Source organism: Leucoraja erinacea, chromosome 10 (assembly GCF_028641065.1).
Source record: "Leucoraja erinacea ecotype New England chromosome 10, Leri_hhj_1, whole genome shotgun sequence".
Lineage (NCBI taxonomy): Eukaryota > Metazoa > Chordata > Chondrichthyes > Rajiformes > Rajidae > Leucoraja > Leucoraja erinaceus.
Genome location: NC_073386.1, coordinates 34,307,973 through 34,320,077, shown reverse-complemented (window position 1 = coordinate 34,320,077; position 12,105 = coordinate 34,307,973). Strand labels below are relative to the sequence as shown.

Below are 12,105 nucleotides of genomic sequence, written 5' to 3'. Positions count from 1 at the left end.
CAATGTGTAAATGTCAATCCATAACCTTTTTCAATGTGCTCTATTTAGTTATGAAAAAAAAACCAAAGCCTTTACAGTGAAGTTTGTAGAAAAGGTCAAATTGAAGCAGTCATACAGCGTAGACACAGAACTTTCAGCCCATCTTGTCCACGCCGACCATCTACACCAACGCCATCTGCCTACAACTGGCCATTATTCCTCTAAACCTATCCTATACGTACCTATCCAAATGTTTTTTAAATGAAGTGATATCAACTACCTCCTTCTATACCCTTTGCATAAAAAGGTTGCCCTTTGGGTTGCTATTAAATCCCCCCCTCCCCCACATCTTAAACTTATGTATTCTGGTTCTTGATTCCCCATCCTATGTAAAGGACTGTGCATTTCCCTTATCTCCTCCTCTCATGATCTTATACAGCTTTATAAGACCATCTCACATTCTCCTGCATCTAGCCCACTCAACCTCTCTCTAACTCAGGCCCTTGAGTGATGGCAACATCCTCGTAAATCTTCTCTGCACCCTTTCCAGCTTAACAGCTTTCCTATAATAGGGTGACCATAACAGAACACTATACTCCAAACGTGGCCTCACCAATGTATTGTACAACTGTAAGATGACCTTCCAAGTTCAATACTCGGACTGATGAAGACCAATGTGCCAAAAGTTGGCTTGACCATCCCATCTACCTGCATTCCTAGATCCCTCTGCTCCACAACACTCTCCAGAGTCTTGTAATTCACTGTGTAGGTCTTGCCCTCGTTAGACTTACCAAAATGCAACACCTTGCACTTCTCTGTATTAAACTCCATCAACCATTTCCTCGTCCACCTGCCCAACCAATCAAAATCCTGCTGCAATATCTGATAATCATTTTTGCTATCCACAATACCACATATTTTAGCGTCATCTGCACTTACTAATCTTCCCTTGTACAATCTCATCCATGTTTCCATGCTATACGATTCTATGTCGCCGAGTAAAATTTAAATCACAAATAGTCTAATGACATAGATTAGTATTCAGTCACAAGGAAATTGAGTAATTAGATGATCTCCAAATATCTGTTTATAGTCCTTGGCTTTTCTCAACTTGCATGGTTTACTCCAATTAAAGACTAGAAGATTGTGCGTACAATGCTGAATTTAATGCCATTAAATAGGGAAATTTATGGCAACCAGAGGAAGTAGCAATACATTTATTTTGATCTAAAATAGATATAGGGATATTCTCTTCATTTGGCCCATACCCCTCTTAACCTTTCCTATCCATGTACCTGTCTAAATGCTTTTTAAATGGTGTTATAATACCTGCCTCAACTCTCCTCTGGTAGCTCATTCCATACACACACCACAGGTATTAATCAAAGAACCTATTTAGAGCAAAATAACAGAAAATGATGGAAACAGGTCAGGCAACAACTATGGAAAGAGAAACTGAGTTAACATGTCGGGTTAAAGACCTTTCATCAGCAATTGTGTAGGAAGGAACTGCAGATGCTGGTTTAAAACGAAGATAGACAAAATGCTGGAGTAACGCAGCAGGACAGGCAGCATTTCTGGAGAGAATAATGGGTAGCGTTTTGGGTTAAGACCCTTCCGCGCATTCAGAAATGTCACCCATTCCTTCTCTCCAGGGATGCTGCATGTCCCGCTGTTACTCCATCATTCTGTCTATTTTCATCAACATTTTCTGTTTATGTTTCAGAATTCCAGCATTTCCAGTATTTTCCCAACTTTTTAAAATATTGACCTTCATTACAGGGAGTGGAATTTGAAGAATTATAACAAATATTGTTAACTGTTGATGAATACGGTTTTGCATACGAGAAGAGGGTAATACTGAGAACGGAGAAAAAATATCCAAATGTTTTAAGTATACACAACCAGCATCAAAGCTTTTATTTATTCTGAGGATGTGAGCATGGCTGACACTCCATTTACTGTCCTCATAATTGATTCACTGATGTAGTATGGGACTGGAGTTTCATTTGGGTTTCAGCAAGGAAGCATGATTCCTAACCCAAAGTGGGAACTTTGTTTTATCCATCACCAGATTTAGGTGAATAAATAAAATCAGGATTAACAATCCTACTATAGTTATTACGCAATCATTCACTGGAAGGAACTGATCCAGAATACCAGCCAATTTATTTTTTTAACTTTTGGGAATAAGAGTTATATTTTCAGAATAATGCAGATACAATCTATATACAATTATAAATTTCAGTTGTAGCAAATTGTTTAATGCCAATTCAATCACAAAATATCACTGTCAACAAATCCTAAAATTTCTGAATTTGAAGTTTGATTATTCTCCATGTTATCAACTGCAATAAATTGTAAACAGGATTTAAGCGTATTGATTGCATCTAACCATGACAATTATTACACCCACAATACTTGCACTAACTACTAAATGCACGTAATCTAAAACTCTCAACAGTAAAGGATATATGGGATAATGAGAACATCGTTTAACCTAGTAACGAAAAACATTGCAGCTTCAAATAAAATTCAACAATCCCATGCAAATGAACAAGTAGAATATTGCTTCCGAACATGTGTCAAGAAGAATCAGCTGGATGACAAATGCACATGCAGCAAAACCGTTTTACTAATTTCAAAGACCAAATTATTTCTGCTATCAGATCAGTAAAACCAAGTTATGAGCTTGGCTTTTAAAGCCACACAAACCAAACAGACAACCAAAAAATACAGATTTAGATGGATTATTTGGATCTTGACGTAGGTTCCTGAGAAATGCTGGCAGTCATTACTGGTAGATTGGTAAGAGACTACATTTTGAGGATTAACAATTGAGACAAGAAGATTGGGGAATAACCATGAATTTACACAAGAGGATATGATAGCAGAGGCAAGAAGTTGGAAAGAGACAACTAATTTTAGGAGAGGATAAGGAAGGTTGTCGTGGAGATTGAGAAATCTCATCCTTCACCCTGTGCTGAATCAAGCAACTGAGGTTTACTGTCAAATTTAGTTTAGAGCTTTGAGGATTAATAATGAACACTTCATATTCAAACATTACTGCATAATGAAGCCATTCTGTATTACTGTTGCATATCACAAGTAGGAGAAAAGAAAATCAATCTAGGCACCAAATAATGAGAACAGACTAAAACATTACCTCATTCTCACATTATTGCCAACATTTAGGTCATTCGTAGAAGTACAAACCTGTTGTGTTTTTTAGTTTAATGTTATTTTTTTCCCCTTACACTTAATGTAAAAAACACACTTTCTAGCATGGCCATTCTCTTCGATCTGAAGTCTGAAGTTCTTGCACACAGATCAAATATAAACATGGTTCATATGTGTAATTTAGGCAAAATACTGGAGTAACCCAGCAGGCCAAGGCAAATCCCCGTAGAGCTTGAACAGCTGACTTTGAGCCAGACGGACTCTTCATTGATTGATCATGGGGGAGGGGTGGGGGAAGGAAAGCTGGAAGAGAGGAGGGGCAGGACAAAGCATGGCAGGTAGTGAGTTGCTTGATTGCCTCAATTGCTAAAGAATGTACAAGAGTTTAGAGTGGCTCAGAGGGAAGCGATAGAAGAGGAACAGATTTGAGAGTTGCAGTTAAAAGAATTTCAACACGGAACAGTACAGCACAGTAACAAGCCCTTCAGTCCACAATGTCTGTGCCAAACATGATGCCAAGAACAACAATTATCTGCCTGCACAAAATCCATGCCTTACCATCCCCCGCATACCGATGTGCCTATCCAGAAGACACTTACACACCAATATTGTATATGCCTGCACCACCATCTCAGGCAAAGCATTCCAGGACCCCATCACCTTTTGTAAAAAAACGCCCCACACACCTCCATTAAATTTCCCCCCACCGAACATAACTATGCCCATTTCCACCCTGGAAAAAAGGCTCCGACTGTCTACTCTATCCATACCCACCATAATTTATATACCGTATTTCCCGGCAATGAAGACACACCCCCATTTTGAGTTGCTAAATTTTGAAAGGTTGGCAGGACATAGCATTTCTCACGTTCAAAAAAATAAAAATAAAGAAAGTAACAATTCAATTTGCCAAAGGCTTCCAGATCTCATCCATTCTGAATTACTGAATGGGTGGGGGAGTGGAGGTTGACGGCAGGTGGAGAGATGGTGGGAAAACAGGAGCACACAGGGACAAGTTGAATCAGTTGTGATATTGAATAACAATACCAGTTCAAAGGACCAATTGAGGTTACTCACGCTGACACAGGAGTAAGCTCCACCGCCGCTGTCCTGTTATCCATCGCCCGCAGACCCGCTCCGCTCTATGATCTTTGCTCTTGAGCTGTCCGGTCTCCAAGCCAGGTCAAAAATAGGGATAACGAGAATTTCAAAACTAATACCAACTGCTTTTGTGCGCGTCCGTAGAGAAGGCAGCAGCATTCTTATTCTCTCTGCTATTCTCACTTGTCCTTTTACCGCCGCTTCCCACTTCACAGCCGCTTCCCATCAGCTGCCTGCAAACATCGTTCTTGATGTTGCTGTACTGTGGGATAGCCAAGTACATCTTTCTTGGCTAACAACCTAACCTTCAGCCTCCAAGACGCAGGTAAATTTTCGTGCCTTATTTTGGGGTAAAAAAAATAGCGTCTTCATTGCCGGGAAATGCAGTACTGCTACCAAGTCTCCCCTCAACCTCTGATGTTCCAGAGAATACAAATGAAATCAATCCAATTTTCCCATGTAGCTAAAGCACTCTAATCCAGGCAGCATGCTGGTAAACCTCCTCTTCTCCCTTTCCAAAGCTTTCACATCTTTCCTGTAATGGGACGACCAGAACTGCACATAATAATTCAAATGCAGCCTAATCAAAGTCCTATAGAGCTGTATCATGACTTCCTGACTCTTGTACTCAATGCCCCTAGCAATGCAGGCAAGCATACCATATGCCTTCTTTATCACCCTATTTACATGTGTTGCCACTTTTAGTGAGCTATAAACTTGAACCAAGATCTCTTTGCATATCAATGCTGTTAAGGGACTTGCCATTAACTATATACTCTCTCCTTACATTCAACCTCCCAAAGTGCAACACCTTGACTTACTCGGGTTAAACTCCATCAGCCATTTCTCTGTCCATTTCTGCAGCTGACCAATATACTGCTGTATATTCCAACAGCCTTCCTCACCATTTGCAAATCCTCCAAATTTTATGTTGCCAGCAAACTTACTTACAAACCCATCTACATGTACGTCCAAGTCATTTATACACATCACAAACAGCAGAGGTCCCAGCACAGATCCTGGCGGAATGCAACTGGTCACAGACCTCCAGCCAGAATATCTATCTTCCACCACAACTGTCTTCTATGACTAAACCAGTTCTAAATACATATGACCAAGTCATTGTGAACCCGGTACATCTTAATCTTCAGCCTACCATGACAGACCTTATCAAAAGCCTTTCTAAATTCCACGTACACAACATCCACTGCTTTACATTCATCAATCTCCTTTGTCACCTCCTCAAAAGCTCAATCAAGTTAGTGAGATACAGCCTGCCATCTACAAAGACATGCTGACGGTCCCTAATTAGCCCATTATCTTTCAAAAGGGAGCAAATCCGATCACAAATAATTCTCTCCAATAGTTTCCCTACCATTGACATGAGGCTCTCCAGACTAGTTTCCTGGATTCTCTCCACTTCCTTTCCTAAACAAAGGAATAACATTGGCTGCTCTCCAGTCCTTTGGGACCTCACCTGTGGCTAGACCTGAAACAAAGATCCTCATCAAAGCCCCCACATTCTCTTTTGCCTCCCTCAGTACATCAAGGTAAGATTAATCGATAACAAGCATTCAAATAATTTAGTTTAAAAGGTCCTTTGACATTTTAACATAAAATGTTGTCCTGCTTATTGCCACAGACTATTATCTCAGCATTTTGCCTGAGGGAGGCACAGTGGCGTGTGGTGGAGTTGCTGCCTTTCAGCGCCAGAGGCCATAGCTCGATCCTGATTACGGGTGCTGTCTGAATGGATTTTGTACATTCTCCCTGTTTCTGTGGGTTTTCTCAGGATGCTTCCATTTCCTCCCACACTGCAAAGACATACAGGTTTGTAGGTTAGATTCTGTAAATTGTAAAATGTTCTGTGTGTAGGATATTGCTAATTTACGGGGGGATTGCTCGTCAGCATAGACTTGATGGGCCTGCTTCAAGTCTGAAGATATGCATTTACCCTAGCCCCCTTGCACTACCCATCCTAATTGTACTTTAAAAGGACATCAGCTCAGGATGCAGTTGTTTTGACAGGATCCGGGTACAAACTCCTCCCTACACCCCAACATTCCACCCTGGCACAAATCCTTCTCTCCATGTACCTAGCAGGCCTGCTGCAATTAAACAATGACATCTCTGCATACAGAAAGAACTGCCAACCTAGACAAAAGTTGATTGATTTAAAGTGGAAGTAAGCTCCACCCCACACCAACTATCGAATCCTATTCACACTAATCTTTTTTATCCATTCCCTTCACACATTCATGGGATGTTAGAGGGAACCAGAGCACCCAGACAAATCCCACAGTGTCACACGAATAACGTGCAAACTTCAAATAGACAGTATCTAGGGCCAGGATCAAACCTGGATCTCTGGCACTGGTGAGGCAACAGCTCTATCAGCTGCGCCACTTTGCTGCCTTATCGGGCAATGGGAGTGGGGGACAAACTGTTAGTTCCCAGTGGTCCATCAAGATATGCAGCAACCACTGCTAATCCCCAACAATGACCTGCATATAATATGCTAACTTTAATGCGGTTCCGAGTCCTGCATCTCAAGGACGATTGAGATGTCCAACATCTGCGACTGCACAGTGCTCCACACCTTGCAATTTTTACTGGTATGTTATTGCATGTGCATTGAGGTACAGTGAAAGACTTTATTTGCATGCTATCCAGTCAAATCACATTGTACACAAGTATAATCCAATCATACACATGTACAACAGGTAGTGCAAAGCAAAAAATGAGAGTGCTGAATATGGTGTTACAAACAATTAAAAAGTGCAAGGCCACAAGGATGCAGGATGAGAGATAAACTTTGCTGTTTTTCTGGAAAAGTGAGTAGCAGATTTATTATGATTCAAGCGATATAACCAGATTCTTGCAGTTTTGGGTAATCAATTGGTGGAGCACATGCATTCAGTCCACAGAGCCAAGCCTAAGATACTTGCTTTACAAGTACAATAATTCTCCAACCCAACCACATTTGGACAAATTTGTCTGTAGCCTCCTGCACTGTTAAAATAAAGCCCAACACAAACTTACGAAACAATATCACATTTTCCATTTGGACACATTGCAGCCTTACATATTCAATATTGAATTTTCAACTTTATGTAACTCACTTCATCTGTCTGAACCAGAAATGACCATTGCTGCTGCCTAATCATCCATCCGTGTTATTGTCTTAATTTTTTCCTTCTCCATTCATGCAGCCCGACCTGCTGACAGGTCTCTCAGTCCTGCTATCAGCAACACACAACACAGACAAAGTATAATCACCCTGTCCCCATTTGACCACAAGACACAACTGACAGGAACTCTGGCCTCGCCCTATAGCAGATATTCTCTTTATTGTACCCATCCATCACCACATAGCAAAACAAGTTGGTTGCTGCATCCATTTAAGCATGTGTTTATTGGACTGAAGAATGGTTGAAAGACGCAAGGGCAGCTAATAAAATATGGGAATACTCTTGTCAATAATATCAAAAATAAGACATGGTTCCAGCAGAACAAAATGAAAAAAGTGTTTAATAACAGTTTAAAGCTCAGATTATATTATAAGGTTATTTTGCTAAGACTAAAAACAATTTGTTTCATAGATGCTGAAACCCCATTGTCACAGGAGACTGGCCGATGGTGATAACTATTATTTGGCATAGTACCTCCTCTCAGGATTAACAAAAGACACTCAGTCCACTTTACTTGAAAAGGTTGCAAGGAAAACTCCCACAAAATCCTCGATCAGGATGGTGCCTGGAATTTTTTTTGTACAAATGAATTAAAATGCCCCCTCATATGGGATTTTTTAAATTACAAAAACTTTTAAAATTATTGTTACAAGAAATATTACACCATCACTTGGCATGATGAATGTCCTACCATTACACTGCCCTCCCAGCCTCTTTCAAAATGTCCAGATATTAAAGGAATAAGTGGAACTAATGTGTCTAATTTTATTTTCTATGACTAAATTTAAATGTTGAGGTGGTAAGAGAAAGAAAGGACAAAGACGGTGTGGAATTAAAGTGTGCCAAGAAGATACATGCCAGTCCATAGTTTAAACAGTTGAACACTCTTTATATTGCCATCGACAACTTAAATCTGCCTTTTTGTGTAACTATTTTCAAACAGCAAGTTCAGGCCTAGAAAATGTCTACAAATTCAGAATGTCATTTAAATCTAATAAAGGATGCACTACATGAACTGGGTTTTCTCAAGAAAGAATTGCACATTTTGGGCAAAGAAATGGTGGTCTAATTAGTAAAATGAGCTGAAAGCCTGCATTGCTCAAACAGTACTCAAACAACAAATGCAGTAATCCTATAATTATGCAGCACTAACATAAGCCCTTCATGATACATGATTAAAGCAGATGGCATTAACACTCCCTGGAATTTCCCTATACCTTTAGCCATTTACCGCCACAAAAAAATAATTAAGATGGTGGCACTGGAGATCAAGGGAAAGAAAATGGATAGCAATTCTACCACTGTTTCATTTGGGTGTTGTCTCTATCACTTTAAAAAAATGCAGTAGTATCTGGCAATTTAGAAATTGCATTTGCTGAAATCTTGCTGAGTGCTCTGAAGAGGAGATTTACTTACAAGTGTGGATTACCTCTGGGAAATATGGATTTCCTGTTACTTGGAGAAAAAAAAATCATGGTTGGAAACCAGGTCTGCACTATATCTAAACCACTGGCAACACCTAATCCTAAGACTTTTAAAATGTTCTTTTTTAAACTAACTAAATTGTAATAAATATTTAAACATCTGTCATGATTCACAATGTGAATCAACTGTTTTAGCCTCACGACTCACACTACAGTAATATTCTTTGCATGTCAGATGACCTTGAAGGAAAAATATCAACTTGATATTTTTTATTCTGCTCTTTTTAATTTGGTTAAACATTTATCAGTGATGATAGATAAGATGTAGCTAAAATTAAGTTCTTAGCCATTTCTGAAATGTATGAAATAATAGTTAAAATGCTATTTATCAGAAAAATATAAAGCCAAACAATGACAAAGAAAAGCTGCCTATAGGCTTAGGTAACTTTGGAATGATGCAAAAGATCAAAACTTTAAAAAATGTGTTTTTCTGCAAATGAATTATCAAAAATAAATGTTAATAATTTTAAAAGCATTTAAACCAAAGCATGTCTTGTTATAGTTTCTTATTTTATTATTAAAATGTGTAATTGTCCGCCACCATTTTTACTAATGCATGACTAAAAATGTCTACCAATAATTGATTGGTTTATGGAGTTATTTGTGACACTGTATCCAGGCACACACTACACTGAACACGCAATATGCATACCATGCAGGCTAGGCTACATCATATATGTGCACAGTGCATAATGCCTTGCATAACATTGTACAAGTGAGTAACAGTAGCTGGCAGATACGGTGTAGGTACATACCTTACGGTGTAGTTTTGCCTTGTTCTTCTTTGTGTTGTTAACATGTGCCCGCAAAGAAAAACAACAACAAATAGCACGCAGGAAGCATTTTTGAAAATTTCGGGAAATACCATCAAAGTCCAGGAAATTTGAGATTCTATTTCAGGATTTTTTTTTTTTAGATGAGGAAGCACTGCACTGCCTTGGCAAGATCGCCAGCATAATCAAGGAGCAGTCTCACCTCAGTCACTCCCTCTCCTCCTCTCTCCCATCAGGCAAGACGTACAGAAGTTTGAAAATGCATACCTCTAGATTTAGGGCCAGTTTCTTCCTAGCTGTTATCAGGCAACTGAATGGTCCTCTCATCAGCTAGGGTGCAGTCCTGATCTCTCATCTACTTGAATTATCTTTACTCAGACGTCAATGTTATATCCTGCACTAAATGAGCACCATGGATGGCTTGATTGTATTCATGTAACGTGCAGTCTTTTCTTTGACTAGATAGCATGCGAACAAAAGCTTTTCACTGCACCTCAGTACATGTCACAATAATAAACTAAACTGGTATAGGAGGAATAATCAAAGATACAATACACGTTTAACATTTACCAAGCGACCGCAAATTAAAAAAAAACAAATAAGTAAACCCGTAATACGATATCTTATTCAAAATGATCACCTTGAGAACCAATTAGATATCGATTTGTAGTCTTTGTCAAACACGTTTTCAGCCCAAACAACTTTGTAAGAAACCGGAATTAAACTCCCCAAATTAATCCATAGCAAACTAGATCACGTGCGTCCAGTACGCAGCACAAACGAAAGTTTATCGTAAGAAGTGATACCAGCATTATTGGGAAGTGTCTCTCAGTGTTTTAATGCAATTGCACCTCGTATTATCGCAGCAATCAAGCGAAAATTGAATACGATGATTTGCATCCTGAATATGTAACTACGCAGAGAATTAGCTCATCAGATGTTATTTAAGTCAGTTCTAATTTTATTAGAGCTGAAAATTCAAGTTAAATAAAGGAACGAAGTTATGTAGGAAGTAGTGAGCGACGTCTGTTCCGTCCCCAGCTCTGCTGCCATCGACCCCCGGGATTTGATCGGATCCGCGCCTCCCGCCCGAGGTGGGTCATTCCAGGCGGTGTCACAACCCGACACTCGGCTCTCAAACTCGTCATAAATCCTGCTTTTCAACGATGGCAGAAAAGTATAAAAACCTACCTCCGCCGAAATGTTTTTATGTGAAGTTGTCCGCCAGCCACTTCCGTCTCTCGCTGCACCGTCACCGTCACCACCAAAGATCGCCGCCGCCGCCGCCTTCCCTCTCGGTGCGTTTTGTCAGGAACACCAGTTGACGTCCACCGTCAGCGTCAGCGTCACCGTCAGCGTCAACGTCAGCGTCAGCGCCAGCGCCGCCGACCTCTCGCCCCAACCGCGCGGCCTGCCGGGATAGCCGGGAACTCCTCCGGAGGACTCACAGGCTCGAAGCGATGAACGCCGGCCTATCAGCGCCCCCCTACGGAGAACCAAGAGAATGACTGGATGTGTGGGAAGGAACTGCAGATGAAATGTGAAGAAAGGAACTATTTCGCATGCGCAGCTTACAACCCAGTAGAGTGAACATTGATTTCTCTAACTTCAAGTAACCTCTGCATTGCCTCTCTCTCCATCCCTACCCCACCCAAGCCGTACCAGCTTTAAAGTTGTCTTGTTGAGTCTCATTGTCTACCCGTTCTCACCTAACAAACAGGTTTCCTTTATCGCCGTTACTTTTTGACATATCTTTCATTCATTTGTTTTATATCTCTGCGCATATACTGAATATTGAATATATTACATATATTGAACAAAGGGGACGATGGAGGCATGAGGGAGGAACTGGCCAAAGTTGACTGGAAAGATACACTAGCAGGGATGACAGTGGAACAACAATGGCAGGTATTTCTGGGAATAATACAGAAGGTGCAGGATCAGTTCATTCCGAAGAGGAAGAAAGATTCCAAGGGGAGTAAAGAGTGACCGTGGGTGACAAGGGAAGTCAGGGACAATATAAAAATAAAAGAGAACAAGTACAACAGCAAAGATGAGTGGGAAGCCAGAGGATTGGGTAACTTTTAAAGAGCCACAGAAGATAACTAAAAAGGCAATATGGGAGAAAAGACGAGGTATGAAGGTAAACTAGCCAAGAATTTAAAGGAGGATAGCAAAAGCTTCTTTAGGTATGTGAAGAGGAAAAAATTAGCTAAGACCAAAATTAGTCAAGTCAAGTCAAGTCTAGTCACTTTTATTTATATAGCACATTTAAAAAACAACTCTCGTTGGCCAAAGTGCTTTATATTGGTGGAGGTACTAACGTTATACAACAAAGGTTCTTTATTAGTCAGATACACCAATTGGTGTAGTGAAATGTGTATTGCCATTGCAGCA

At 40.1% G+C, this 12,105-nt stretch overlaps 1 protein-coding gene across 1 annotated transcript in view; it reads right to left on the bottom strand.

Annotated features, from left to right (window-relative positions):
- Positions 1–11,060, bottom strand: part of LOC129701014 (guanine nucleotide-binding protein G(I)/G(S)/G(O) subunit gamma-12-like) — a 35,442-nt gene extending 24,382 nt beyond the window's left edge. The window contains exon 1 of the mRNA XM_055641917.1: positions 10,900–11,060. The gene's annotated coding sequence lies outside the window, so the exon portion shown is untranslated. The remainder of the gene's footprint in view (positions 1–10,899) is intronic.
- Positions 11,061–12,105: the final 1,045 nt, after the last annotated feature.